Source organism: Pinus tabuliformis, chromosome 2_1, assembly GCF_031772625.1.
Source record: "Pinus tabuliformis cultivar Carrire ecotype Pingquan chromosome 2_1, CPIR1, whole genome shotgun sequence".
NCBI classification, from domain to species: domain Eukaryota; kingdom Viridiplantae; phylum Streptophyta; class Pinopsida; order Pinales; family Pinaceae; genus Pinus; species Pinus tabuliformis.
The window spans coordinates 611,525,863-611,551,290 of NC_142299.1; the positions used below are offsets into that span (position 1 = coordinate 611,525,863).

General features: G+C 38.8%; 1 pseudogene; it reads left to right on the forward strand.

Moving 5' to 3' along the window:
- The window catches only part of LOC149201997 (sugar carrier protein A-like), a 57,054-nt pseudogene extending 32,985 nt beyond the window's left edge, over positions 1–24,069 (forward strand).
- The last annotated feature ends 1,359 nt before the right edge of the window (positions 24,070–25,428 follow it).

Sequence of the window (25,428 nt, forward strand, 5' to 3'; positions counted from 1 at the left end):
ATCACAGTATTTTCAAAGAGAGAGGAAGATCATTTAAAGCATCTAGAAAAGATATTATTGAAGTGTAGAAGGTTCGGCATTTCTTTGAATCCAACTAAAAGTATCTTTGCTTTGACTTCTGGTAAGTTGCTTGGGCATATCATTTCTCAAGAAGGCATTAAAATAGATCCAAATAGAGTTAGTGCTATTTCAAGGCTGGATTTGCCAAGGAGTAAGAAAGAAGTTCAGTCTTTTCTTGGTAAAGTCAATTTTGTTAGGAGGTTCATTCCTAACTTTGCAGAGGTGGTTAAGCACATCACAAAAATGCTAAAGAAGGGAGCAGACTTTAGGTGGACAGCTGAGGCAAGAAAGTCATTTGAAGAAATTAAAAAAGCACTCACTCAAGCACCGGTGCTTATTAGTCCTGATTTCTCCAAGGAATTTTTAATATTCACTTATGCCTCTGAAGATACAATCGCTGGAGTTCTTTTGCAGAAAGGGGATCAAGGTACTGAGCAGCCTATTTCATTCTTTAGTAAAACATTGGCAAATGCTGAATTAAAGTATAACATTTTAGAAAAGCAAGCATATGCTTTGGTTAAGGCAATCAAAGATTTTAGAATCTATGTGCTTCATTCTCATATTATTGCATTTGTGCCAAGTGCTGTTATTAAAGAAATTCTCACACAAGCAGACCCGGATGGTAAAAGAGGGAAATGGATAGCCAAATTGTTGGAATATGATATTGAAATTAGGCCAACTAAATTGGTGAAAGGCCAAGGGTTAGCAGAGTTGCTAACTCACTCAAATCTAGACTGCAGTGATATTAATTTTAATGCAGAAATATCAGAAATTTTTGAAGAAGAGGAAGAGTTGGTTCAAATCAATGAAAAATTTCTGATATCTGAATGGTATAAGGATGTCTCATTTGTACTACAGCACAACAGAGCCCCTGACAATCTTCCCAAGTCTAGAGCCCGTTTCATCAAGCTGAAATCTCTTAAATATTTTGTTTATGAACAGAATTTGTTTTGGAAGGATGCTGGAGGGATTCTACTAAGTTGCTTAATTGAAGAGGAGGCTGATAGAGTGATTGAAGAATTTCACAAAGGAGACTGTGGAGGTCACCATTATTGGAAGGCTACTGCTAACAAAATATTGAGAGCTGGGTATTTTTGGCCCACCATGTTCAAAGATATTTATAAAAAGGTTGCAGCTTGTCATGAATGTCAGTTGTTTGAAGGTAAAAGAAAGCTCATGCCTATGCCTCTAGTTCCTATTTATGTAGAAGCGCCTTTTCAGCAGTGGGGGCTAGATTTTATAGGTGAGATACATCCCTCTTCATCAGGCCAACATTGGTGGATACTTACAGCCACAGATTATTTCACAAAGTGGATAGAGGCAGTGCCAACTAGACAAGCTAATGATGCAGTCATTATTTCTTTCTTAGAGAACAATATTTTATCAAGGTTTGGATGTCCACTCAAGCTTATCACAGATAATGCTCAAGCATTTAAGTCTAAGAGAATGATAAACTTTTGCCACCAATATCATATTACTCTTGGTCACTCAACAGCTTATTATCCACAAGGCAATGGTCTAGCTGAAAGTTCAAATAAGAGTCTTGTGAGGATTATCAAGAAATTGCTGGAGGAAAACAAGAAAACTTGGCATTTGAAACTGAAGTATGCATTATGGGCTGATCGCATTTGCACTAAAAGATCTATTGGAACCTCTCCTTATGAACTTGTGTACGGAGCAGAAGCTATTTTTCCAACGTCTCTTGGTGTCCCAGTTATGAAATTAATTCAAGGACTTGAAGAAGAGCCCAATGCCATACAGAGGAGGATTAATCAATTGATTGCATTACAAGAAAAAAGGAATGAAGTGGTTGAAGATTATCAACAAAATCAAGCACTGAAGGGCTGCTGATCAGGTAGACTCTGTGTAACTATTTCAGACCAAGCTTTTGACTAAGGATTAGCCTCCCTAGCCTGAGAGGGCTCTCTCAAGAAAAGGTTATTGATTTTGAATGTTGATAAGAGGGCTAACTCTTGTACAATAGATTTAATGAAAGCATAACTGGTTGGAAACACACCAAAAGATATCTCATTGGGCTATGGAGTCTATAATATCAAGTAAACAAGAAAAACACAGTGAACTCATAGAAATCAAGGCTCTTAGCATTACAAGTCAAACATATTCCACCACACATAGCTTGTTGTATACACAGGAAGTCAGAGCATATAAGTATGAATTCTGAGTGATTGCATACAACAAAACCATAAAATAACATAAGGTATAACACATCATCACTTCATTTGACCATGACAATCCTTCGAGAATCTTGAGAAGAGAATAACTCTGTTTAACTATTACTGTCAAAAAGGAACTTACAGTGGCCCAAAACAACACACTTTTTCTATTAAGTATCCAACCTTTTTTACATCTAAGTTATTCCTATATATAGCCTATCAAAACACTGCTGTACGAGACTCCTCATCAAGCATGAAGGGAGCTCGGGCCTTTGACATAAATGACCTTAACAATAACATAAACAAACTAATTTATTACAAGAGATATGATGCTACGAAAACAGAGGATTCCATCATATTGGCACTTTAAGTCTTCTTCCTTGTATACCCTGCTGTGTCCTTAGAGCTTGCCACCTGTAGTACTGCAATAATAACCATATCCAAGCTTAAAACAGATTCAATGTACATACAGCTCCGGATACTTGATGCATAGATGACTCAACAACCGAAAAGAAAATGAAGCCTATATTCTTGGTTGCTGCCTCCCCTCGGTGTTCATATATTAATGATCCATCTTTAAGCCATTTAAACCTTGGATAGTCCCGTGTGACTGAAGAGAACTCATAACCCAGCCATCCCACAACTGGACAAGTGTATCATTTAACACCTCAGCAGCTCTATCCAAACCCTAAAATTTCGGAGATAAAGTGACTTTTAGGCAAAAGACAAAACTTCGGCTTTTTCTTTGAATATTTACACCTGGACTCCTTTTCAAAATATCTGACTGATCTTCTATAGTCTACATGCTGATATTAAACCATCTCTTTAAATATATGCTGATCTCAGCATTCCAACTCAAGCTTTAAAACTAACCAGTCATCTACAGCAGTTTCGTAGCGCGCTACGAAACTGCTGTAGGTCATCAAAATTAAATATATGAACCTCAAAACAGCAATATTTCAAATCTATGATTCCTTTAGTCTTTCCATACAGGTGTGAAGACACAAAAAAGTCTCAAAAACTTTTAAAAAGAAAATGGCCCAAAATATATCAAAATTTGAGAAAACACATTCCTCCTTGAATCATTTAGCTAGCTTGTCTAGCTTTTCTTTCAGGCTGATGACTTCCTCCTTCAACTTCTTGTTCTGTGCTCTTAGACTTGCATTCATTTGTTTCATAGTTTTTGCCTGTTTTAGAGCTGGTACTGTCCATACATAGGCGTCAGATACCGAACTAGCTTGACTGATCAAACTTGTTTTACCTTTCATCACAGCTTTCTTATAACTAGTATATCTCACTGCCTTCTCTTTAAAAATATTATGAACCTGAGGTATCTCCTTACTTGCTCCAGCTTGTTTTTTAATGGCAACCACATTTCCACTTTGACTAATAACCACCTTATTGTCCTTATTCTTGTTTTTAACTGCTTGGACTATTCCAGAGAAGATTTCAAGTGCCTCTGTCCTAGGCATGTCTGAAGGGACTTTCTCTTTTTGAGCCTTTTCTGCTTCCTTCATTTGCCTCCTAGTCATTGGTCTGCGAGGTTTAAAGGCATACTCTTCACCTGGTTCTTCAAACTTTAACCTTTTGGAAGCCTTTGACTTCTTAGAACTCTCAGGTGAAGATTGTGTTAGATCAATATGCATAGGTGACACCAATTGATCTGGTTCTATTTCAAGTGGTTCAACTTGAATTGGATGTTCTTGTTCTAATTCAATGGCTTCCAACAAATCATTTAGACTACCCTTAGAAACAGGACTCTCTTCCACATGAGCTGATTTTCCTTTTTCTTTGTTCAGCTGGCCTCTAGTTCTTACTCTGGAAACTCTTTCAACTTCACTAGACTTAATTTCATCTTTTCTTTTGTGAGTCTTCTGTTTAGATGATTCTGGTGTTTCTTTAAGAGGCAACTTAGAAGCTTCTTTTTCAGATACTTTAGATGATTTTGAAGTTTTGACTACTGATGCTTCAGGAGTTTCTTTAACTGCTAACTTAGGAGTCTTCTTTGTTGATGCTTCAGGTGTTTCTTTGACTGTTACAGACCTCTCTGGCTTCTTTGTTTTAGCTTTGGGCTTCTTATGGTCTGTTATTTCTTTCCTAATCTCAGCCAAAGTAGTATCCTCACTCCTATCTTCCCTTTCTCTTACAGGTAATGGAGTGAGGCCCGTTTTACTAGGGAAACCGGCCATGAATACAAACGAATCCCAGTCTTTACCAATTTTATGTAGGCTATCCAACACCAATAATTTAACCAGACCATGATGAAAAAGAGATGTTTCATAAGCTTCCTTTTTCAACTGAATCTTGTCACACATCTTAGAAATACTCCTGAATAAGTAAAAAGGGATGTCTATTGAGCTCTTACCAGTGAAGTGTAGTAGTAGCCTGAAATGATATGAGTAGACTTTGTTGTACCGACCTTCACATGTCAAGTACCTCTGGATGCATGTCAATAATGTAGCATAATTCTCCTTAAGATAGCTCCTTGGGACAGCTTTAGCAAGATCTTCGTCTACATATGGTGCCTTTAAGAACTCCTTACACGGACCCATATCAAACTTGAAATTCTTGAACCATTCTTGGCCACCTCTTGGGATTTCTGTGACTGTAGAAATGACTTCAGGGGAAACCGGAAACTCCAGCATGGCCACCTTTGAATTTAATCCCGTGAAGTTCACTGCAAATGCCTTGGTCACTTCTGCATGTCCACCTTTGAGTTTTTCACAGAACCGCCAACAACCAGCACCTCTGAATGCCTTTGCTACTTCCTCATCCCTGAGGGTTACATCTAATCCCTCCGGCTCTGTTCTCACACATCTACCCGAACGGTGCTCCTTTCTTTCCATGTTTCTTTGCCCAATTCTACACAAGGAAATGACGGTGGTTTGCAGCATGATAACACTCTTTGGCTGTAGAAATCAGGCTCGCTTGCAGTAGTCTGTTTAGAATAAAGCTCACGCTTTTCATAGAGCAGAAGACATTCATATGTTATGAAAAACACATTATGGAATGACCACTTCCTATAACGTCCTCCAAACTGACACCTAACTCAATGAAATCAGACCTGATGGCAAAGTAATGGCTAATCATGACACGTAAATGGTGTGAGGAAACAATCATAACCGGACTCGTGACTCACCACTTCTCGGATTAGACATTCCAGGAAAAAAAACTAGACAACAGCCCGAAACCCCGATTTCGTAGCGCGGGCAGTTCAAATTTAAAGGAATGCGCTACGAAATCGCTGGCAAACGGGCCGCTACGAAAACACGCAAACATTATTTAGCAGCAGAACTGACCAATCACACTCGCGCTACGAAACTGCGCAAGTACCTAAGAGATCATACCCGCGCTGCGAAACTGCGCAAGTACCAATGACATGACATGACATAACTAACCATGATGGAAGATGACTAATGCCCTTGCCTTTACACGAATTTCATTCATAACTCTTGAATTTCAAAATTTGAAATTGACATAAGTTAACAAACTTATTTACAAGACCTCAAGACTTTATAAAAACTTATGGATAATTAACATATACATGAACTATAGATTCTAGTGATAACATATTGGTCGATCAACGAATAACATCGCTGAATATAGTGCGTTGATAGAACTTCTCTTTGATGCCATAACACATGGTATACACCAACTGATTTTTAGGCTAGACTCACAACTCGTCATACTACAACTCACTGGTATCTACTCTGTCCGAAATCCAGCTATTTATCGCATGTTCCTAAAGGTTAAGATTTTGGAAAGACAATTTGATTTTATTCAATATCAACATATTTCCAGAAACTTAAACACATTAACTGACTCATTGGCAAATTATGTGTTATATAGACATTTGCAACATTTATAAAAAGAAGCATACCATCAATGTTTGCATTTGGATCATGTAACTTAACCAAAATAAAACTCCGAAAATCAAAAATATATATAATTGTTTATGGTTTACACATAATGTTCTGTAACCAAGACAAAATTGGTCAAATGACCAAAAAACTCAAAATGCTAGGGGGCACCTTAGTCTAATGATGCTCGTGATAGCAAGTCACAGCCTGTGCGATCATGCGTAAGAGACGAGTCCATCGTCTTGGCACACCAGTAGTATGTCGCTGCAACCTCAAGGGTAGCTCGTCAGTCCTCACATCTGAAATACCAAGAGTGAGGCCCTCAACTTGCTCCTGTAATGCTGTGAGAGTATCGACCACATCGAGGTTGCGAAGGATAGCCCTCCTGACAGCCCCTCCTGCTGGGGCGGCAGCTGGCACTCTCAGGCGTGCTATTGGCCGAACAGGACCAACATCTGCATGAACACATGAGTTTGATTAAGTCTTGATAGAATAAAACACAAGGACATTATAAATTGAAAATATAATACAATCTTTGAAAGAACAAAGCTATTTATGGTAAAGTAAAAAAGAAACCATTTAATCGAGCAGTTTTAGCGCATAGTTCAAGCTCGTTAAAAAATAAACATAAGCCATGAGCGAATGTTTCCCCCCGCATTTAAGCTCATTAAAAAATGAAATATTCCCCGGTAAATAACCATCGTTAATGTAGTACTTCAGCCATTAAAGCCTTGGTCGTGTTTGCACCGTCCCCTCCACTTTTTCATTGGCCGATCATTCACCTCCATTTGATTGTTTACCCATTTTGAGGAATAGCTGCGAAGAGTGATCTCATTAGCCATCCTTGTAACATTGTCGTGATTGGAAAATTCCAAACCTTACCTGGAATCAGTTGCTACCCATTTTATCACTCGTTCCTCAAAAGACGAGTCTCCTTTAAGCTCTTTTCAACTGACTCGTAAAATATGAGCCATTGGCCTCTGCAGCTTGTTAAAGGGACCGGAAGTGATATCCCTCCTCTAAATTTTAATCTTTTTGGACCTGAGAGATTATTACACAAAAAGATCGAGCGCTTGTTTTGTTCGCCTCGTTAAAAGTATCGAAAATTCATCCCTTCTATATTGTTTTATACTTTTTCAGACTTAAGGGATTAGATGAAGAAAAATGAATTTTGGAGTTTCCTTTACGTTCCTTTTCAGACTCTCTAAAATTGAAAAGGACCGAGTTATCTTTGTTGTTAAACTCGTTAAAATTTTAATAGCAACAAACTTGTCTATAGACGAGAACGAGTTTCACTATCACTAGGCTCGTTAAAACATAGCGATGGGTTTGCCCGAAGGGAAAATTATAGAACATGCATATGTTATCCTCCTCAAGATTGATAAAAATAAAGAGGTACTAGTCAGCAATGACTGGGGAAAAATTGGGAGAAAACTTGAAGAAACTTTGTTGGTAGCAAGTCGCTCTTGAACATGACACTTTCACTCCGCATCCAAGTCGAGTTGGGTTGTTTCATTCACCGGTCACATCACCATGGTCCCATCATACCATCCACATTTGGGGTGAATGCTACCAATCCATCATGTCAGTGTCGCCAACATGTTCAAGAGAAGTCATTCAAAGAATTCACCTGTGTCTCACCCACTACAATACATTTATACTCCATTCTTTCATGACTGCCACCTTGAACCTTATATCACCAGACCGTTTTCACCTCCATTAAAATCATTTTCTCCGTTCCGTGTCATTGATGTGGGATTCATTAAGGCCCTCCTGTGACGGATCACTTCTTGTCGACATCAGCTCATTATCCAAGAAGTTGATCTAGGAACACCCCGTTCAGCACTTTGAAGCTTGGATGCCTCAATGGCAAGTTTCTCACTTCCGGCAACAGGTTTACATCAATGACCTTCGACCGAAAGATTTTGCGTGGTGTTCGATGCCAAGTCCTTTATTCACACCACGTGAATTGTACTGTAGTACCTTGAGGGTCATTATCATTATCGGTGATATCTCTCGCGCTTGTTAACAGCTTATATCATTGGCTGGTAATCAAGCGATGTCTTTCCATGTTCGACTTCAGAACATTTCTCACATGGATAGACTTGTACTTTGAGTGAAGATCGAACGAGATTAAAGACCCTGGATCTAGTTTCATCCATCCGGGCTACGATATATATTCAGAAAAATAAAAACATCAAATGTACATCATTGCTACACAGATAATCATCCAATCAAAGGGATGATGGCTCTATCAGAATCATCATTCTACACTCAGACGATTGTCTGTCTTATGTACATGAAAATGAATTTATAAAGCTGAGCATGGGGATGCCCGAATCAGCTAGATCATGAAAATATTATGAAGATAATGTATTGTATTGTATCTTATTATAGGTCTCCTCCCAGCTTAAAAGAACTTCGGATCCTCATAATAAAGCATTTCACCCGACATCAAAAGATTAACGACCTCATGCTTTAGGGGGCAACTATTATAGACATTTTTGGGCACTACAACCCCAAGCATGAAATGTCCATAAACTAAGGGCTCCCAAGTCCCTAAAAGTGTTGTTCTAACCGCTAAAGGAACAAGGTCAACAGATTACAGCTTCTCCCAGAAGTTCTCCATGAAAAACTGCTCAGAATTGGTCAAAACAGGATCATTTCGGCTACTCCACTAGCCAAGTGCATTGCATCTCACCTAAGTACACTATATGGGTGCGTTGCATTTCAAAAAGCCCTTCTATGGGGTGCGATGGGCGAGAAATGACAAATGGCAGTGTCATTTCGCGAGGTGGAGAGGCAATGGAAGCTTCCCGAAACTTCTCCTGTGACACTTGCCTCTCTGAATTCGACCAAGGATGAGTAAGAGATCATCAATCTCCAAGTGGAAGCAAGAACTATCAGAGAGAAGACACTAATCAAATCATAAGCTGACTCATCTCCATTACAGATATCTATATATGGATCCCTCATCCCAGAGATCCAGAGGCTGGAATTTTGGATATTGTAAGGAATTGTTGTTGGTTTCTTGAGACAAACATCAGATTGTTGGGTGATCTAAGCTTTGTCTAAGGTGAAGAGGGGCTTCCTTGCTGAGAGGTTGATGCTGGGTCAGAACAACTGGTTGTAACTCCTCTTGGCTCTTTCTTGTTTATCAATAAAAGCTATTCAAGTTTTCCTCCATACTCTTGTATCATTGATATCTGCTGCATTTGTATGGTCAATTTACATCTGATCCTAGATTTTTTATGATTATAGATCCATGTCTTTGTATAGTTCTATGCTACTGTGATCTTACAGGTACTTTGTGAAGCTGGGCGTGCAAGGGAACAAGTAGCGAAAGACTATCAAGGAAGAGAGGAATCAAATCAGGAGATTAGCGCAAGAGAGAGGTTGGTCTTTCTGTTCCTCTCTATCTATAATTCATAAAGGAAAAACGAAAATAGCTTTACTCTGTTTGTTTCTAAGGCAGCTGTCACACCTTAGTGGGATAAGCAGTTCTGAGTAGACACTTTTCCCTGTAACACTAAGTCCCTTATTCACACCACGTGAATTGTACTGTAGTACCTTGAGGGTCATCATCATTATCGGTGATTCCTCTCGCGCCTGTTAACGGCTTACATCATTGGTTGGTAATCAGGCGATGTCTTTCCATGTTCGACTCCAGAACATCTCTCACATGGATCGACTTGTACTTTGAGTGAAGATCGAACGAGAGTGAAGACCCCGGATCTAGTCTCATCCATCTGGGCTGTGATATATATTCAGAAAAATAAAGACATCGAATGTACATCATTACCACACAGATAATCATCCAATCCAAGGGATGATGGCTCTACCAGAATCATCACTCTACACTCAGATGATTGCCTGTCTCATGTACATGAAAATGAATGTATGAAGTTGAGCATGGGAATGCCCGCCTCAGCTAGATCATGAAAATATTATGAAGATAATGTATTGTATTGTATCTTATTACAGGTCGCCTTCCATCTCGAAAAAACTTCAGTTCCTCATAATAAAGCATTTCACCCGACATCAAAAGATTAACGACCTCATGCTTTAGGGGGAAACTGCTATAGACATTTTTGGGCACTGCAACCCCAATCATAAATGTCCATAAACCAAGGGCTCCTAAGTCCCTAAAGGTGTTGTTCCAACCCCTAAAAAACAAGGTCAACTGATTATAGCATCTCCCAGAAGTTCTCCATGAAAAACTACTCATAACTGGTCAAAACTGGACCATTTCACCTGCTCCATGGTCAAAGTGCGATGCATCCCACCTAATGCACACGGGAAGTGCGATGCATGTTGAAAAGCCCTTATATGGGGTGCGATGGAGGAGAAAAGACAAGTGGCGGAGACAGTTTGCGAGGTGGATGATTATGGAATCTTCTAGAAACTTCTCTTGTGACACTTGCCTCTCAGAATTTCCCAAGGATGAGTAAGAGATCAATGAGATCTCCAAGTGGAATCAAGAACTATCGGAGAGAAGACACTAATAAAAAACCTAGAGCTGACTCACACCTCTGCAAATATCTATATATAGATCTCTCATCCCAGAGATCCGGGGGTAAGAGACTGGAATTTTGTATCTTGTAAGGAAGTGCTATTGGTTTCTTGGTGCAATATCATAGTGTTGGGTGATCTAAGATTTTCATGAGGTGAAGAAGGGCTTTCTTGCTGACAGGATGATGCTGGGTTAGAAAAATTGGTTGTAATCCTCTTTGCTCTTTCTTGATTATCAATAAAGTTATTCAAGTTTTCCTCCACATTCTTGTATGATTGATGATTTATGCATTTGTGTGGTCAATATACATCTGGTCCTATATTGTTTATGATAATATATCTATGTTCTTGGATAGTGTTATGCTGCTTTAATTCTACACGTACTCTTTGAAGCTGGGTAGACAAGGAAGCGAGTGGCGAAGACCTATCAGAAGAGAGAGGAATCTAGTAAGGAACCAAGCGCAAGATAGAGGTTGGTCTCCTCATTCTTCTCTTATCTATTTCTCATAAAGGAAAATGAAATTAGTTTTTAGTTTGTTTGTTTCTAAGGTAGCTACCAGCCTTAGTGGGACTAGCAGCTCTGCATAGACACTAGTTTTCCTGATAACACAAGGGAACAACACAACAAGCCTTCAACAACAAGTACTGAGATTATTGTCGAGCAAGGGATACCAGAGTTGAGATATTCAAAATGATCCAAGGAGAAAATGAGTCTTTGGAAGATTTTGAGGAAATATTCCAGTTAAGTTATAGAAGGATGCATAATTACACCTTGGATCTAGACAGCTTAAAGTTAGTCCTACTATGAGGAGTCAAGGAAGAACTTATGGAAACACTTAAATTACTAGTCAATGGAGATTAGCTCTACAATCCGTCCTCCTCACTAATGACTAAAAAAGAGATAGGAGCTATGCTAGAGGACACGAGGACGAAAATATTACATACATTTTCCTTGCAGATGGACACTCATAGATTAAGAGAAAACAAGAGGAAGAAAAAAAGGCATTAGCTATATTCTGCCTTCGATGCACTAAAATACATCTTAGGAATGAATGTCCTTTAAATATCATAAAGATATACTGTGTATGTGAGGATAATCATTCCAATGATAAATGCTCATCTTTTCTAGGTTTAAAGGCTATGTACTAGGGAGTAGAAGGGAGCATGGAGCATATATGCTTTGTCAACCGAAATAGGCCACAAGCCCCTAGGTATTTCCAACAAGGTATGCACTTCCCCTTTCTTTTCAATGCTAATTATAATGCTCATTATCAACCTTGGTACCCTCCTAACCCTTCACCCTATCCTATGCCTACTCCTTGGTTGTATGCTCCTCAAAATGTTACTCCTCCCTTCTAGCCATACCGTACTCAAACTCCTCAATTGCAAATCCATCATAAGAATGGAGGCCTCAAGTGGCCCAACCACTTGCCTTGATGCCTCCCACTTAACAACCTTAAACACCTCAAATCATTCCTCCAAAGTAACCACAAATTCTTTCCCAACCAAATCCAAGTCCCAACAATAAGGCTCAATCAGTTTATAGTGGAGAAACTGCCCACTAAACTTATGCTGTAGAAATCTAAGAAATCAACCTTAGGTTTGGGAATGTCCTTTTAGAGGTTCATCCACCTCCTCCAACAAAAAATATCAAGGAGGATCATGTACCTCAAGTGACCCAACCAAAACCTCCCTATCCTGAAAGGTAGTTAACCCACAAAGCACACACCCAATAAGAAGTTGAATTTATGGGAGAACTGAATAATTTGTGTGCTAAAATCCCTTTCCTTCTAGCCATCAAATATATTTCTATCTATAACAAGTTGATTAAACAGGAATGTCTCAAAAGGCTTGAGAGAAAGAAAATGAATGCCACTACTATTAACGTCACATGGAAGCTAGATGATTTGTAATCATCCCAAAGTAGTTAGACCTCAGGAGCCTAGAACCAAATGTGCACGTCAATAACATTGTAGTTCCAAACACTCTCATTTATTTGGGAGCTGCAAACAATGCCATGATGTTATGAAACCAGCGCACAAAAGGATAGAAAAGATAGATCAATGCCTTAGAATTCAGCCTCTTCAAGGGGGAAACCTCCTTTACATTACATAAATGAACAATTCTTGGATGATAAAAATGAAGAGACCTCCTTTCTATTTATAGGAGTCTAAGGGGTCATAATATAATCAGAGAAAACATAACAATAATCATGTAAGGGCACAATAATAACAATAGTGGGCTTCTATGGGGCACAATAGCAACAATATGGGGACTACATGGGTACAACAATATAATAAGGGGGTTGTACTAATAAAAATAAGGGGTTACACTAGTAGTATAGGGGCCTAACATGCCCCTCTCCTCCAAGAAGTGTTGTCCTCAATGCTTGAGTAGTTCTTGATTCTTATGTATAAAATTCTTGTCCTCCCATGTGGAATATTCAGCGGGTAAATTCTTCCACTTGATGAGATACTTTGAAATTGATCGATTTCGCAGCTGGCGGGTTCTTGTTTCTGTGATTGCTCCAGGTTCCAATATGATTTTTCCTTCCTCTTTAAGTTCTGGCAATATTGTTTGAATTGGGATCTTCTGCAACTTTTGAATGAGTGGCCATACTTCTTCGTCCTTCTTCCATTCATCCCTTGCTTTGTTTATCCAATCTGGTTGGATAATAGAAATAGCACAAAACAATGCTTCCACATCCTCATCCTTTCTTGAGAGTGCATCTGTAACAAAATTTTGCTTCCATTTTCTATAGATGATGTCAAAGTCATAACCCAACATATTTGTGACCCATTTTTTCTATTCTTCTAAAGATAATAGTTGTTCTAGAAAGTATTTAAGACTATCATGATCCATTTTGACCTTGATGTGTCTTCCCATTCGGTAAGGTGGCCATTTTTAAGTGTATGTAGTATTGCCAGCATTTCCTTCTCATAAATATCTTGCTTGAGATGTAGTAGTAAAAATACCCAATTACCTACATCAAAACATTTTTCACTACGACATTGGTCTACCTGGTGTTTCATTCGCTTTTGCACCAAAGTGGTGCTATCCTTTAAAATTTGGAGAACTTGTTGTTCATGCTCAATGTGATCTTTCATTGCTTGAACCTTTTTCTTCTTGATATGTCCTTCTATCTTGAGAGTTTGAAGGGTGGTAATTTATTCCAATGCTTTACAAGATATGGTAAGATTCATTTCTTGATGCTCAATGTGATCTTTCATTTCTTGAACATTTTTTTCCTTGATATGTCCTTCTATCTGGATAGTTTGAGTAGTGCTAATTCCAGCCAATGCATTACAAGATATGGTTGGATTCATTTCTTCTTTCTTGATGTGATCTTTCACTTCTTGAACATTTTTCTTCTTGATATGTCCTTTTATCTTGAGAGTTTGAGGAGTGTTAATTCTTGCCAATGCTTTACAAGATATGGTCGGATTCATTTCTTCTTTCTTTGGGGTTGGGTCCTGGCGTATATCCTCTTCTTTTGATGTTTCTTGATCCGTTTCTTCCTCCTCTTCATACTCTATGTAAAATAATTTCTTCTTGGCACACTTATGACCTTTAGTGCATTTGCTATCACAATTGTAACAAAGCCCTTTTTCTCTTTTTTCTTCCAATTGTTGTGGTGTAACCCTTGTAGGTTGTGGAAGGCTAGGAGAAACAACACTTCCATTATTGTAGTTGTGAGGGGTAGACTTCCTTGTTGCCATAATTTTACTTTCCACTATGTAACAAAGCCCTTTTACTATTTCCAATTGTTGTTGTGTTGCTCTAAAGAAGGTGTTTCTCTTTGTATCCTCATAATGTGCTGTCATTTCCTCCGTGAAAATTGACCACGTAACAAGTTGTTTATGAGAACAAAGCCCTTTATACCATAAAAATTGATCTAGTTCTAAATATGAAGATGCAATATGTACCTTTTGTAACAGTGGTACACCATGTAAATCAAAATATTGCTCCATCTGAAGTATCCAATTTACCGGATCCTTGCCATCAAACTTCCTCATATCTCCTTTTCTTGTTTTTAGGAGCTCGATATTGAAATGACTATAACTCTGTAATTTCAGTTCTTATAGTTCTAAAATTGTGACCTGCAGTAACCCTCTACATCCTCTTTCCAATGTCACCAGTCTGATCAAATTTAGATTCTCCAAGAAAGAGTTATGAACAATCTCCCAAGATGACTTGATTATATACCTTTTCAGAAGAGTGAACTTGTATAGAGTGCCACGTGTCACTGTTTTAACCTTAGGATCTAAAAAATATATACAAGAAACTACAATCTCTTCTCTTTTTGTAACTTTTTATGAAATTTCAATCTGATGCTCAAAACATAAGTTATAACGATTTTCCCCAGGTCACCTATTTGGAATGTAATTCGGGAGTCTGCAAAAAATTCCAACTTCCGCAGATCGTATCTTCTCACATATAGTGCAAAAAGATCTAAATTTTGGACCTGATCTTTAGAATGATTTCAACTCAAATGGGTTTTCATTTTAGCATCTGAAACGTCACAGAAAAAAAAGTTATAGCGAAAATGCCACGATGACCTGTTTGGAGCAGCGAAATCGTAGAATCCAAAGCTTTGATACCAAATGTTATGAAACCAGCTCACAAAAAGATAGAAAAGATAGATCAAGGCCTTAGAATTTAGTCTCTTCGAGGGGGAAACCTCCTTTACATTACATAAATGAACAATTCTTGGATGATACAAATGAAAAGACCTCCTTTCTATATATAGGAGTCTATGGGGTCATAATATAATCAGAGCTGACATACCAATAATCATGTAAGGGCATAATAATAACAATATTGGGCTTCTATGGGGCACAATAGTAAAAATATGGGGACTACATGGGTACAACAATATAATAAGGGGGTTGTACTGATAAAAATAAGGGGTTACACTAGTAGTATAGGGGCCTAACACATGACCAAGGAACCATGCTCATATTTAACCTCCAAGGATCTCTAAGAAATACCTCTACTATGATACAACTTGCTAATAGATCTACAATAGAACTTGAAGGTATTATAGAAGATGTAATGGTTTCTATTGATTTTTGGGAGTATCCCACCGACTTCCTTGCCCTTCAGCTCAAGGCCAAGTTTAATGGCTATCCACTCATCTTAGGAAAACCCTGGTTAGCCATTGTTGATGCATACATTAGCTGTAGGGCTAGGAACATGACCATCACCAATAGGCATTTAAGAAAAAAAATTATATTATACCCACTAACTCAACCTCATGTTGAGATTAACTTTCCAACATCGGTAGGGGAAGAAGGAGAAGAAGAGGAGTCTTGCCTCTTATCGTCCTATCTTGTGTGAAAGCTAGAAACCACCATTAGTAGTAGGAAAATCAATGAAGCTAATCTAATTGATAAATTTCCACTAAACCAATATCCTGATGCCATGAATATTGATGGCTTAAAAGAGGAATCATCTATAGGGTAGCCTAGGTTTTCTCAAGATAGTTCATGGGATGGTTTTTTCACTATTGGTTCTGAACAAAATAATGTAAAAAAAATAGAAATTAGCCCTTCTAAAATACTGAAAATCAACCTCTTTCTCTCAGTTGATCAAGAAAACCAACTACTCACTATCTTAAAACAACATATTGATGCATTTGCATGGGACTACAAGGGGATGAAAGGATTACATCCTTCTATGTGCACTCACTATATATATATATATATATATATATATATATATCAAGGAGGATTACAAATTTGTTCACCAACCACAAAGGCGAATGAACCCTGCTATTGTGAAAGAGTAATTGCAAAAAATATTGGATGTAGGATTCATCTATCTGATATTGGATGGTGAAGGGTGTCTCCCATATTCATTCTCCCTAAGAAAAATGACAAGTGGACAATCTATATTGGTGTGATGGCCTTAGTAAAAATCTATGTAAAATTTAATAAAGGCAAAAATAAGGCCATGGTCATGGGATATGTATTCCAAGCTAAATGTTGGGCAAAACATCCTAGTAGGTGTTATTCAGTTATTATGGCTAAAGAAAATTGGCAAAGGCAATGGAAAAGGCTTTGGAAAGGCATGAGACATTAATTGACATTTTATTTATGAAAATAATGGAAATTAGGATAAAATGAAGGTGAAAGGTTACATATTTGCATGAAGAGGAAAATGAAGGAAAAATAATGGAAATTGAAAAAAATAGAGACCTTATTAATAAAAAGGCTTCTGAGGATAAGTTTGTTGCCAGTTCAGTTTTGGAGCTCTCTCTCTATTCTCTCTCTCTCACACTCTTGGACACTAAGAATTTTCTTGAAGCACTCTAGCATTGGATCAAGAAGAGAAAATAAGACAAGAGGAAGCAAAGATCAAGCAAATAAGATAGGTTCAAGTAGCTACAACAAGATTATTTGTAGGTATTGAATTGCATGTGTGATTTCCTTACTAGTTTTTGGCATGCATGTTATGCATGTGTGTTGTTGGTTCTCTTGCTATCATGGGCAAGGGTTTTTCTTGGTGTGACAATGTTTTTTAGCCTAGCCTTGCCATTTATGGATAGCCATGGTGTGATGGGTTCTCATGTTTTTAGTTGATATGGATTGCCAAATGGATTCGAAGCTGAGTGAGGTGGATCTCTGAAAGGAAAAACACATGGCCTAGTGATCCATGAACCAAAATGTGGATTGCGGTAAAGCCACAACCTAGTGACCCATGAACTAGACCTTGGGTTATGGTAAAGCTGGATTTTTTGTTGACTCGGTGGGCCTAGTAATCCTTGACTAGTGAATGGCAGCATATAAGTTAAATCCTAGAGGCGGGTGCTCTTCATCAGGGCTAGGAATCCGAGGATGGGATATACAGTAAAGCCTAGAGAGTGGAGTCTCGATTAGGGCCTAATGATTTGGTGTGGATTGCGGTAAAGCCCATAGGCTGGTGTCTCAATTAGGCTTAGGAATCCTCGACCAATGAATGATAGGATATACAGTAAAGCCTAGAGACTAGGAGACATGAAAACTCCTCACACTATAGGTGGAGAAATCTGATGGCATCCATGCTTGTTTTGACCTAGTGATTTGGTGAGGATTGCAGTAAATTATGGTTCTATTGACGAAGAGGAGGTGGTGTAGCCTTGGGAAGCCTTGGTTGAGTTTTGGTTATGAGTTCCACATTCATGCTTGGAATATGGCACGAGGGTGATTGGATGAAAGAAAGATTTGGTTTAGCCAATCTATGGTTGGATGGTTCTTGGAAGTCCCATACTTAGTTGGCTTTTGCATTCATTAATAAGAGTTCCTTTCCTTGGTATTTTATGAGAAAATGTATTGATTCATATGTGGCATTTATGGTTGATGGATCCTTATTATTTCTTTTGTTTATATACTGGTTATGAGTATGTTTCATGACAGTAAGATGTATGGATTTCATCATGTTTTGAGTTGTGAATGAATGAAAATTGAATATATGACCTGATAGATGATAATGCAGCTAATGTGATAAGGCATCAATGTTTCTAAGCGATTCTCAGATAAGTATGAGATCCCTATACTCAGATATGTTGTTATGACCTGTAGATTGCATATGTGTGACATGTTTAACGAAATGCCTGTCATGGCTAGTAGGGGTCCAATAAAGTATTTGTTCAAGTATTTGCATTTGTGTCATTGTCTCAATGTTTCTTTTCATTCCTGAAGGTTTCATGGAGTTTTGGGTAGTGGCCTGAGTCCTGGTCTTGAAAAAGTGGCACAGAATCTGGGGTTGCATGCTCAGAACTAGTTGAAAAAGCCCTAGTCACTTGCGTGCCCATGTTGTGAGAATGAATGGAGGGCCCTAGTTGAATGCATGCCCATGTCATGGGAGTGACTGAGGCTCTAGGGTAGTGAAGTGTTAAGTTGTGTCAGGGGTTGATCACCTGGAAGGGTTGGTTGGCTCCTGTAGGTTATGTGACATGTGTAAAAGGTCAGATTGGTTGTGTTGTGTTGGTTCCACTTCCTTAACTATACATGGGGAGTTGAATCATATTGTAATAGCCTCTCGTCACATGTTTACCCCAGCAGATTGGTTAACTTGGGTAAATGTGGGAGGAGGGTGTTACAATTGACTACAAAGAACTCAAAGGCACTAAGAAGGATCATTTTCCTTTGCCTTTCATTAATCCAGTTCTTGATGTCCTTATAGGGGAAATGTTCTTTCTTTTGGGTGGATCCATGGGGTACAACCAAATATAGATTATTCCTAAGGATTATGATAAGGCTACCTTCACATGCCCTTGAAGGAATTTTTCTTATAGAGTCGAGTATATTCTTGGATCTTGTGCATGATTTGCTGGAAATCTACATGGATGACTTCACACCTTATGGGGATGATTTCTAAGAGGCTCTCTCAAACCTGAGCAAGGTCTTGCAAAGGTGTGAGGAGATGAACCTCTCCCTGAGCCATGAGAAGTGCCTATTTATGATGAATGAGGGAATTGTCTTAGGGCATTTCCTCTCTTCAAAAGGAATCCAAGTGGACCATAACAAGGTAGCCATTATAAAAAATGTTCTTGTTCCTCAAAAGTAAAAAGATGTTAGAATTTTTTTAGGCCTTGTTGGACATTACTGAAGATTCATAAAAGGTTATAGTAAAATTGCTTCTCCTCTATTTTCATTACTAACCAGAGGTGTCAAGTTTTGTTGGACAGATTTATGTCAAGAATCATTTGAGGGTATAAAAGAAAAACTAATGGAAACACGTATCCTAAAAGGTCCAAATTGGACTCTTCCTTTTCATATCCATATCTATGCATCAAACAGGGTGATTAGGGTAGTCATGTGAGAATTTGAAAGTAAACTCCCACAGGAAATTTATTTCATCAACAAAATTTTATCCAAGGCTGAATTAAAATATACTGTAACTGAAAAAGAGTTCCTTGTCATTGCATATTCTTTAAGCAAATTTAGAAATTACATCACAGGTTATCAAGTCTTCATACACATTGACCATGCAACAATCAAGTACTCAATGAATTGAACCATATGTGGATGCTCGCATAATTAGGTGTTTATTATTATTGCAACAATTTGACTTGACTATTGTTTACAAACCTATGAAGGGGAATGTTGTCGTAGATTTTCTATCAAGACTAACCTTGTCTACAAATGAAGAAGTGCTAAATGACAAGCTCCCTTATGAGCATATTTTTCCATATCACTTTTGTCTCCATGGTTCACTAACATTTCCAAAAGCCTACTTAGTGGCAAGTTCCCTCCTCACCTATCTTCAAAAGATAAAAGTAAAATTGTTAGAAAAAGCGCCTCCTACACTTGGATTGGGGGAAACCTATTCAAGTTGGGGCCTAATTAGATTCTATGAAGATGTGTGAGGGAAGATGAAGTTTATGAAATCCTCCTAACTTGCCATGATGGATCCTGTGGGGGCTATTTTGCTACAAAAAAGACAACTTACAAAATTCTACAAGCAAATACTTTTGGTCAACCCTTCACAAGGATGCCCAAAAATATGTTAGGTAAACTTGGCTCGGGGATAGAGTTAAAGTTGATAGGCCCATAGTAGTGGTTTTTGGTCCATGGTTTTTTGGTTTCTCATGGTAATTGCCCGTGGATTGGATGTGGTAGAGCTTTTAAAAAGTATTCATTATAATGTGGCTAGGGATGTGATTGGTGAAGGATCACTTGACCTACTTTACCAATGTTTTGGCCAAGAGAACTGATAAAATTTAATAAAATTTAGTTAGGCTTTCAAGATAACCACTATGTTTACTTCACTATGTTCCATGTTTGTTTCTAGTTACTTTTATTATTCTCTTAGTTACGCCGTAAGGCGTTTCCCTCTTAGATGAACTCCCCCAGATGCCTTTCTATCTTAATCGTAGTCGTCGGATCTTTTGTTAGACGATTGAAGTAAAATCAGCCGTCCAATTTAATAAGAAATATTTTAAAACATTAAAAAAACCGTTATCGAACCCGTCATGATGCGTGGATATCAACGTTTGATGTAGAGGAGGGCAGGGATGTTGAGGAGGGCGCAGGCGGAGTCACTCCAGAGGAGGGCGGGGACCTGCAGAGAAGCGTTTCGTGCAGAGTTTTATTAAGGAGAACGCTGAAGATTACTCTGAGGTTATTCTGTGCCAAGAATATGCAACGTTGCAAAAGCCCCCTGCTAATATCGATTTTCTCAGGGAAGCTATTGGGTTAGGGCTGCAAAAGCCGCGTTGTCAAGGCCTGAGAATGAAATCGCCATTGCTCTCCCAGCGAGGGAAATACCATAAGATTATCAGTCTGTAATGAGAATAACAAGTCTGTTTCTTGTCCGGTAAAGCTGTTTTAGACCCGATCCAGTGTGTGGTGTTGATGGCATTACATATTGGTGTGGGTGTTTAGATGCTCAGTGCGTCGGCGTAGAAGTGGCCGAGATCGGTTTCTGTGAAGTGGGCAATAGAGGAAGCGGCCTTTTGTCTGGGCAGCTCTTTTACTGGTACATATAGTGTGGTTAATTTTGTTAGGATTCATTGTCCTCATTGAAGTCCCTTGAATTAGTGACTGTTAGGGTTAGGGTTATTTGGGTTTCTATGATGTCTCGATCGCTATTTTGCTCTCTATTTCTTGCCTGGTAAGCTGTTTTTTACCCGATCCAGTGTGTGGTGTTGATGGCATTATATATTGGTGTGGGTGTGCAGATGCTCAGTGAGCCTTTCTCTGGGTTTGGCTGCAGTTCCTGCACTTTTCATGACAATTGGAGGGATCCTCCTTCCCGAGACTCCCAACAGTCTGATAGAACGTGGGCATCTAGAGAAAGGGCGCGCTATCTTGGAGAAGACCAGGGGCACCAAGCATGTAGATGCAGAGTATGAGGATATGCTAGATGCAAGTGCATTGGCTAACGCCATCGAACATCCATTCAGGAATATTTTGGAGAGGAGGAATCGGCCACAGCTAGTGATGGCCATCTGCCTGCCCATGTTTCAGATCTTGACTGGAATCAATTCCATATTGTTCTATGCCCCTGTTCTTTTCGGCAATTTGGGCTTTGGTTCAAATGCTTCCCTGTATTCGTCTGTTTTAACCGGAGCTGTTCTTGTACTTTCCACCCTGGTATCAATTGCAACTGTTGACAGGTTGGGCCGCAGAACCTTGTTTTTTGGTGGTGGTATTCTGATGATATCATGTCAGGTAAGAGCAAAGCTGACACACGATAGACCTTTTTTAGTTTTGTTGCATCTTGTTTTCAAGCATGTCAGCATACATCCTCGATGTATGTGGCTTTTCAGATGGTGAAACCCAGGGTTATTAGACACCCATGTTTTCACCATAGCTAGGGATGCCCCCATGAAGGAAAACTATATTTTTGGAGGATTCCTGTGTTTCAACTCTAGGAGCCAAATGCACTTGATGATTTTTAATCGAATATTAGTTTCAAAATAAGGCTTGAACTGTGGGAAGTGCATCAATCCCTTAATTTTACACCAGGGAAACAAAGCTCCCGATATTATGCTTTCTCTTTTAGGGGTTGGTTGAAAATTGGAGGGATCCTCCTTCCCGAGACTCCCAACAGTCTGATAGAACGCGGGCATCTAGAGAAAGGGCGCGCTATCCTGGAGAAGACCAGGGGCACCAAGCATGTAGATGCAGAGTATGAGGATATGCTGGATGCAAATGCATTGGCTAACGCCATCGAACATCCATTCAGGAATATTTTGGAGAGGAGGAATCGGCCACAGCTAGTGATGGCCATCTGCCTGCCCATGTTTCAGATCTTGACTGGAATCAATTCCATATTGTTCTATGCCCCTGTTCTTTTCGACAGTTTGGGTTTTGGTTCAAATGCTTCCCTGTGTCTTCTGTTTTAACCGGAGCTATTCTTGTACTTTCCACCCTGGTATCAATTGCAACTGTTGACACGTTGGGCTGCAGAACCTTGTTTTTTGGTGGTGGTATTCTGATGATATCATGTCAGGTAAGAGCAAAGCTGACACACGGCAGACCTTTTTTAATTTTGTTGCATCTTGTTTTCAAGCATGTCAACATACATCCTCGATGTATGTGGCTTTTCAGATGGTGAAACCCAGGGTTATTAGACACCCATGTTTTCACCATAGCTAGGGATGCCCCCATGAAGGAAAACTATATTTTTGGAAGATTCCTGTGTTTCAACTCTAGGAGCCAAATGCACTTGATGATTTTTAATCGAATATTAGTTCAAAATAAGGCTTGAACTGTGGGAAGTGCATCAGTCCCTTACTTTTACACCAGGGAAAAAAAGCTCTCGATATTATGCTTTCTCTTTTAGGGGTTGGTTGAAACCATTGTTGCTATCTGTGCTTGAGTGCTTTTGTGGCTTGTTCCACTTACATTTGCAGAGTTGAATCGAAATCCTGAGTTTTGCCTATATGAGCCGAGTAAGTGAGAGGAAAGCTAGAATAAATATGCTTCAATTGTATTCCTGGTTTCTTTTATTCGGCATGGAAGCCTGTATGACTTCTTAAAAGGATAGGAATTGCTGTAAGTGTTAGGGGGAAATTGGTTGTAAAATCTCTCTAATTAAATTAGTAGTTGTGACCACATCCATTAAGTAGCTTGTAAAGAGGGATTTTGTAGTGACTCCAAGTTCATATGCCATGCCATGTGTAACAGGGACATGCGAACCTATTTTCAAAGTTCCAAATTCCAAACCCCTTATTTAATCCCAACAACTGGTTGCGCTGGGAAGAAAAGCCCTCGAATTACTATTGTCTGTTTAAGAAAAGTTTAGTAGCAGCTTATGGAAAGTTTTTTTGGCCTTTATTTTTGGGTTGCTTCCTGTTGGACCCGTGAGTAACAAAATTGTCCTATATTTTGACAGGTTGCTGTTGGCATAATCTTGAGTGTAAAGTTCGGAGGAAACAAACAACTATCGAAAGGCTTCTCAGCATTGGTGGTAACAGTTATCTATTTATTTGTGGCTAGATTTGGGTGGTCATGGGGTTCTCTTGGATGGACTGTGCCAAGTGAAATTTTCCCACTAGAAACCCATTCTACTGGACAGGCCATAACTGTCTCTGTTAACTTTCTTTTCACATTTGCAATTGCACAGGCCTTCCTATCTCTTTTATGTACTTTCAAGTATGGGATTTTCCTATTCTTTGCAGGCTGGATCTGTATCATGACTGTCTTTGTATACCTCTTCTTGCTAGAAACTAAGGGTGTACCCATTGAAGAAATGATTTTTTAATGGAGAAAACATTGGTTTTGGAAGAATATAGTTCCACCCGTGGATGAGGGGGCACAGACTTTGAAGGAACTAGATCTGTGATTGATGTAAAGACTAATTTAGGTTGTATCTTTGTATACCTCTTCTTGCCAGAAACTAAGGGTGTACCCATCGAAGAAATGATTTTTCAATGGAGAAAGCATTGGTTTTGGAAGAATATAGTTCCACCCGTGGATGAGGCGGCACAGACTTTGAAGCAACCACATCTGTGATTGATGTAAAGACTAATTTAGAGGATAGGAATTGCTGTAAGTGTTAGGGGGAAATTGGTTGTAAAATCTCTCTAATTAAATTAGTAGTTGTGACCACATCCATTAAGTAGCTTGTAAAGAGGGATTTTGTAGTGACTCCAAGTTCATATGCCATGCCATGTGTAACAGGGACATGCGAACCTGTTTTCAAAGTTCCAAATTCCAAACCCCTTATTTAATCCCAACAACTGGTTGCACTGGGAAGAAAAGCCCTCGAATTACTATTGTATGTTTAAGAGAAGTTTAGTAGCAGCTTATGGAAAGTTTTTTTGGCCTTTCTTTTTGGGTTGCTTCCTGTTGGACCCGTCAATAACAATATTGTCCTATCTTTTGACAGGTTTCTGTTGGCATAATCTTGAGTCTAAAGTTCAGAGGAAACAAACAACTATCGAAAGGCTTCTCAACATTGGTGGTAACAGTTATCTGTTTATTTGTGGCTGGATTTGGGTGGTCATGCGGTTCTCTTGGATGGACTGTGCCAAGTGAAATTTCCCACTAGAAACCCGTTCTGCTGGACATACCATAATTGTCTCTGTGAACTTTCTTTTCACATTTGCAATTGCACAGGCCTTCCTATCTCTTTTATGTACTTTCAAGTATGGGATTTTCCTATTCTTTGCAGGCTGGATCTGTATGATGAATGTCTTTGTATACCTCTTCTTGCCAGAAACTAAGGGTGTACCCATTGAAGAAATGATTTTTCAATGGAGAAAACATTGGTTTTGGAAGAATATAGTTCCACCCGTGGATGAGGGGGCACAGACTTTGAAGGAACCAGATCTGTGATTGATGTAAAGACTAATTTAGGTTGTATCTTTGTATACCTCTTCTTGCCAGAAACTAAGGGTGTACCCATCGAAGAAATGATTTTTCAATGGAGAAAGCATTGGTTTTGGAAGAATATAGTTCCACCCGTGGATGAGGCGGCACAGACTTTGAAGCAACCACATCTGTGATTGATGTAAAGACTAATTTAGGTTCTGTGATTGATGTAAAGAGTAATTTAGTTTATGAGTTTGCTCCACTCTTTATTGTAACTTGCAAGTGTATGTGTATTTAAGTAGGATTTATATCCACATATATAGAAGGGTATATGTACAGTGTTTCCATACATGGATATATAATGAATCACATAGAAATTGTTTCCTCCGCACATGTAAAAAGCACTCCCATATATGTGTATGCACATATAAGTAGTTTCTCATGGATATGTAAAAAAAAACTCATGCACTTCCACTCGTATATAGAGGTGTTTGACATATATAGAAGCTTCATGTCGTTTCATATAAATGCATATGCAGAAAGTGATTTAATATAAGAATATATACAGAAGTC